We start from the raw sequence: 6,364 nt of genomic DNA, 5'->3' as shown, positions 1-6,364 counted from the left end.
TACCTAAACCAAATTTATGTCCCACAAATAGAGCTTTCTTTTGGTGGTATTTGATCACCGCAAGGTTTTTTCTTTTTTGCTAAACAAACGAAAAAAGACCGAAAAAAGTTTGAAAAAAAAAAAAAGTTTTTTTAGTTTGTTATAAAATTTTGTAAATAGATACGTTTTTTCCTGCACTGTTGAGCACTGATGAGGCCACACTGACAGGCACTGATGGGGTGGCACTGATGGAGTGGCACTGATGGGGTAGCACTGATGGGGTGGCACTGATATGCGGCACTGATAGGCAGCACTGATATGTGGCACTGATAGGTAGCACTAATATGCAGCATTGGTGGGCACTTATAGGTGCACTGCTGAGCACTGATAGGCGGCATTGATGGGCACTGATAGGCGGCACTGATAGGTGGCACTGATAGGCACACTGATTGGCACTGATAGGCGGCACTGGTGGGCAATAATGGGCACTGGTGGGTGGCACTGATAGATGGCAATGGAGGTCACTGGCAGGCAGCACTGATGGGGAGGGCACTGGCGGGCTCCCTGAGCCCTGATTACCATCCCTGGTGGCCATGGGTGGGCATCCCTGGGGTCATGGGTGGGCATCCCTGGTGGTTCTAGTGGCACCCCCCCCTAAGGGTCTGCACTGGTAATCAATGCTCTGATTACCAGTGCAGACCCCCCCCCCCCCTGTCAGGAGAGCCGCAGATTGGCTCTCTTCTACTCGTGCCTGTCAGGCACGAACTGAGGAAAGCCGATCAACGGCACTTCTATTTACTATGTGACCAGCTGTGATTGGACACAGCTGGTCACATGGTAAAAAGCCTATGTCAGTAGGCTCTTTACCCAGATCAGAGATGCGGTGTGTCAGAGTGACACGCTGCATCATCGACCGCCGTTCTGTGCGCCCCCCGGTGGCGCGCGCAGAGCGCATCATCCTGCCGCCGTCATATGACGTCTGGTCAGGATATTGCAACCACCTTCCCACCGTCATTTACCTATAGGGTGGACGGAAGTGGTTAATATCAAACAGAACTGCTGTTAACCATTAAGAAACCAACATGCTTAGTCACTAAGACTCAAGCAGAAAAATCTTATACCAACCAAATAACAGTTTACCAACCACTGTGTTCCCCACAGTGGGCAACATTACCTAAAAGATGGACCTTCAATATCAAACAGGACTGTTGTTAACCAAAAAAAGACTAACATGCTTAGTCACTACCCGACTCAAGCAGCAATATCTTATACCAATAACAGAGTAACAACCCCTGTCCACCCACAAAGTGGGCGACATTACCCACATAAAGGTGGACCGCGAAGAGGGGAAATAACAAAGGGGGTCAGAGGGTTTTGTTGAGCAGGTCAAAAGTTCCGGAAGGAAGGCTGAGGAGAATCCCAGTGGTGAGTCCAGTTGACAGACAGACCTGAGGTAAATGCTGACCCCGCCCAGTGACAGTAGAGAATATAAGTTAAAGGTTACACTCATTGGCTAGATGTTTCCCACCAAAAGATCTGTCACCAATCCAGTGCTCAGCAGCTGAGGTAAATCTTCCTAGCAACAGCAGGCAGCTTGTCACCTGAAACACAAAACTGAAAGAACAAAAAACAGTCATAGAGAGACATGTACTTCAAAATCATCATAGCCCTCTATTAACCACTTGTCAACTGCTGCCGCAGTTTTACTGCTGCAGCCTGGCTCAGCTCCGCTGAAACAACGTAGCTCTACGTCGGTCGAGCGTGTAGTGCTGGGGGGTTAGCATGCGCCACCAGCGGCGTATTTCCACCTCCACTAGGCAGTGGGAATGCCGATGCACGGGACCGGCGGCCGCAATTGCACCTGCGATCACTCCCCGCTAAGAGAGAAGGACAGTCAGCTGTTGTAAACACAGCCGAACCGTTCTTCTTTCTGAAATGATCACAGAGTGCCTGTGAGCCTTCTATATAGGATCGCAGGTCTCTATGATCATTTCAAAAGCCCGACCCCCCCCCCCCCCCCCCCCAGTTAGAATCACTCCCCTAGGCTCACATTTAACCCCTTGATCAGCCACAGTATTAACCCCTTCCCTGCCAGTGTCATTATTACAGTAACAGCGCATACTTTTAGTACTGAAAGTGTCAAAAATGTCAGTTAGGGGTCCGATCTGTCCGCCGCAATGTCGCAGTCCCGCTAAAAATCGCAGATCGGCGCCATTGCCAGAATAAAAAATAAATAAAATAGAAATTACATAAATCTTTTCCCTAGTTTGTAAATGCGATAACTTTTGTGCAAACCAATCAAAATACCCTTATTGGGATTTTTTTTTACCAAAAATATGTAGCAGAATACAAATTGGCCTAAAAGGATGAAAATTTTTGATTTTTAATTTTTTTGGGGACGTTATATAGCAGAAAGTGAAAAATATTGTTTTTTTTTTTTTTTTTTGAATTGTGGCTCTTTTTTTTGTTTATAGTGCAAAAAAAAAAAAAATCACACAGGTGATCAAATACCACCAAAAGAAAGCTCTATTTGTGGGGGAAAAAGGACATCAATTTTATTTGGGTACAGCACTGCACGACCGCACAATTTTCCGTTAAAATAATGCAGTGCCAAATCACAAAAAAAGGGATCCTAGAGACTGGTGTTGCTAAATCCCCCCATTGGTGCTGAAAGTCAGCATACTGGGTGTAAGCTAGAGGGTACACTGACTAGTGTCTTGAAGAAGCAAGGTCCACTAAATTCTTCCTAAGATAAAAGGGACTTTGCTTTATTCTGTACAGTACGCTGCACAGTTCTACTGACGGTCTGCTACATAGTTCTACTGAGAAAGTTGTCCTCGTATGTGACTAGTTAGTTTGGAGTATCCTACTATATCCCTTCTCTTATCCAAGGTCTCCAAATAAAAAAAAAAAACGAATCCCCCCAGGGATCCTCAAACTATGGCCCTCCAGCTGTTGCGGAACTACACGTCCCATGAGGCATTGTAAAACTCTGACATTCACAGACATGACTAGGCATGATGGGAATTGCAGTTCCTGAACAACTGGAGGTCCATAGTTTGGAGACCCCAGCCCTAGACTGATAATTGCAGACAATGAGCGGAAGAGTGTATGCACGTGGCTGCGTGGAAAATGCCCTGTGACTGGCCTGCGGATTAAACAGTGGGAGACCCCGGCAAAGAAAAATTCAAGCGGCTCCTGCGGGGGGGGGGGGGACTGGGGGTTTTGGGGTACTAGCGCTACAAATATTTGGTAAAGCTGAATTAACAACATGTGGAAGACAGCGACAAGAAGCTCACTTACAGTTTCAAACACTATGACAACGGAGCCTCAATATTGCAGGCAGCAGCTCTTAACAACTTTGGTGGTACTTTAACACAGACTTTGTACTTGGAAGAGCTCTTCAATAGGCTATGTTACCAGAACAGCATCTGATGAAGGGGGTGGCGGATAGCCAACTGTAGTAACTACCAGGGCTTTTTTTCAGCTGGAACTTGGTGGAACTCAGTTCCACCACCTCTGGCTCAGGCCCTCGGCTCCCTGCACACCACTATCACTTGTAAACACAGACATCCGGCTTCTGTATTTACCAGTGTCAGCTTGTCTAGCTTGTCTCCTAGTGGCTCCCACTGAGTGCAGAATGGGGACAAGGGAGATAGGGGTACCCAGGGTGCATTGCGGATGCCGACACCCCCACTGGATGATCTTCCAGCAAATGAGAAAGGCAGAGCCACCTACAGTGTGCGGGGAGGTACTAGAACCCGATGAGTTCTTCAGCTTAATACAGCAACAAAAGTAAGACATGTGGAAGATGGTGGTGCTTTTGGGGGGAGGGGGGGAGTGGGGAGGGGGGATTTGCATGCAGAGGTTAAGGCTGAAGAGGGGTGAAAGCGAGATGTGGATGGGGGATGCAGAGGTAAGGAAGAAGGCTGAACTCTATATTCTGTTTGTAACGCATCCCCAAGATCTGCATGAAGCACACCCCCAAACTCTACACGTAGCACACCCCCAAACTCTGCACATAATGCACTCCTGGTATTTAATACCCTCCCACTGTTAGTGGATGTGGTTCAAATTCACTATTTGGTGTGGTTTGGAGGGGGTGGGGGGGGGGGACATAATTTGGGGGGTCGTTGCTGAGTTCCTGCACCTATTTTCTGAGAAAAAAAGCCCTGGTAACTACCATAGGTAGCAAGGTTCTCGTCCCAACTCTCTAGGGTTCTCAGACGGCAGAGCTAAGGGTAGTATCCCTGCACTATCCCTTCTCAACCAGGGATAGTGTGCGGCCCCTAGCCAGGGGCATCTTGTCCCTACACTATCCACTTTGCAAATGTGTGCCAACTGCAGTGGGGCAGTGCTATTTATTAAGATTGCCCTCATTAAACATGGTCGTGGAGTGCAGCAGCGTCCAATCAGATGGGTCTCCCCTGCTGACACAGATGGAGGCCTCACAGGAACAAAACCTCCTCTCAACCTCTATTCCCTCTGCACAGCGACTGCTGGACAGCGCCACCTACAGAGCAGTGTCTGAACTATACCTGCCTACACCCCCCTCCCATAGCCAAAGCAGGAAGTTAGATAAAATCCCTCTAAGGCCCCTTTCACAGGAACGATCTGATCAGATCCGCCTTTCAGTTTTTTAGGTGGATCTGATCGGGTTCCTGCATGCATCCCTATGGGGCAGGCAGCGGATGTCAGCGGAGTCATGTCCGCTGACACCCACTGCTATTCGATTCCGATCCTGTCCGTGAAATCCGGACGGATGGAAACCCTATTTTCCATCCGTCCAGGGAATCGGATCGGATGGGATCGGATAAGAACAGACAGGCGGTCCGCTCTCATCCGATTCCCCCATAGAGAGCAGCGGGGCTCTGACACCTCCCTCTCCGATCGATCCACCGCTGAGCAGCACGGAGTCTGCCAATGGAGGCGGACCGTGTGAAAGGACCCTAAAGTAGTAAAAATAAATGGAAATAAAGTGGTCTGGTGCGGTAAACAAAAATAAGCTCACTATTATGTGATATAAACCACAAATATAACAACATGTGATGCTGTAATAAAAATTGTCAAATGATGTGATGGTATTGCTTCCCACAAACAATAAAGAATTGTGAATGTGAAATACCCCAAAGGGGTGTGATAAGAACCAGTAAAAATGGATAACACAATGAATACTGATAACACAATATAACAGATAATGTGACTATAGTGATTCACACTACATGTGAGATCCCCCAAAGGGGTGTGATAGGGTCCAATAAATAGTGTCCCAAAAGAATGTCCAAAACTCTCAGATTCTGGATGAACAAATAACACTGATAAGTCCGTGTAGTGAAATAAATCCAACGGTGAATATTCCAAACAAAAACGTGTCTGATTCATGTATCGTGAATCCCACCACCTTCAGGATTTACTTCTTACCAGCAGGTAGGAATATAAGGGCAAAACAGCCACCCCAAGAGTGATGACTCCCTGTGTTGTGAAAAGGATAGTGCGCTTCTCCACACCTCGTGGAAGAGATAACAAAATAGCCTCTTACCAGATGGATGCTGTTTTAAAGCATAAATCTGCCCCTTTAAGGGTCTTCCCCCATCTGCCACAGTGGATTGACGCTTGGGTTTCTCATGGGTGATCTCTTATAACCTTCTATGCTCCTTTTACTTCATCTTCAGGTATTCTCATGTGCAATGGAACAAAAGGAACAGCCAATGGTGCATTACCCCAAAACGTTATTAATATATAAAAGGTGTTGCACTTACATATACATAGATCAGGATGCCCGGCCAAACTAAGCGATTTGGGGAGAAGTGCCTTAGTCAGGGAGGTGACCAAGAGCCCAATGGTCACTCTAACAGAGCTCCAGCATTTTGTGGAGAGAGGAGAACCTTCCAGAAGAACAAGCATCTCTGTAGCACTCCACTATTCAGGCCTGTACGGTAAAATGGCCAGATGGAAGCCACTCCTCAGTAAAAGGCACATGACCGCCCATCTGGAGTTTTCCAAAAGACACCTGAAGGACCTTCAGACCAATAGAACCAAATTCTCTGGTCTGATGAAACAATGACTGCACTCTTTGGCCTGAATGGCAAGCGTCGTGTCTGGAGAATACCAGGCACTGCTCATTACCTGGCCAAAACCATCCCTACAGTGAAGCATGGTGGTGGCAGCATCATGCTCTGGGGATGTTTTTCAGTGGCAGGAACTGAGAGATTAGTCAGGATTGAGGGAAAAATGATTCATGTATCGTGAATCCCACCACCTTCAGGATTTACTTCTTACCAGCAGGTAGGAATATAAGGGCAAAACAGCCACCCCAAGAGTGATGACTCCCTGTGTTGTGAAAAGGATAGTGCGCTTCTCCACACCTCGTGGAAGAGATAACAAA

The sequence above is a fragment of the Pelophylax lessonae genome, assembly GCF_965119305.1.
Source record: "Pelophylax lessonae genome assembly, chromosome: 3".
Lineage (NCBI taxonomy): Eukaryota > Metazoa > Chordata > Amphibia > Anura > Ranidae > Pelophylax > Pelophylax lessonae.
This window is presented reverse-complemented; position numbering follows the sequence as displayed.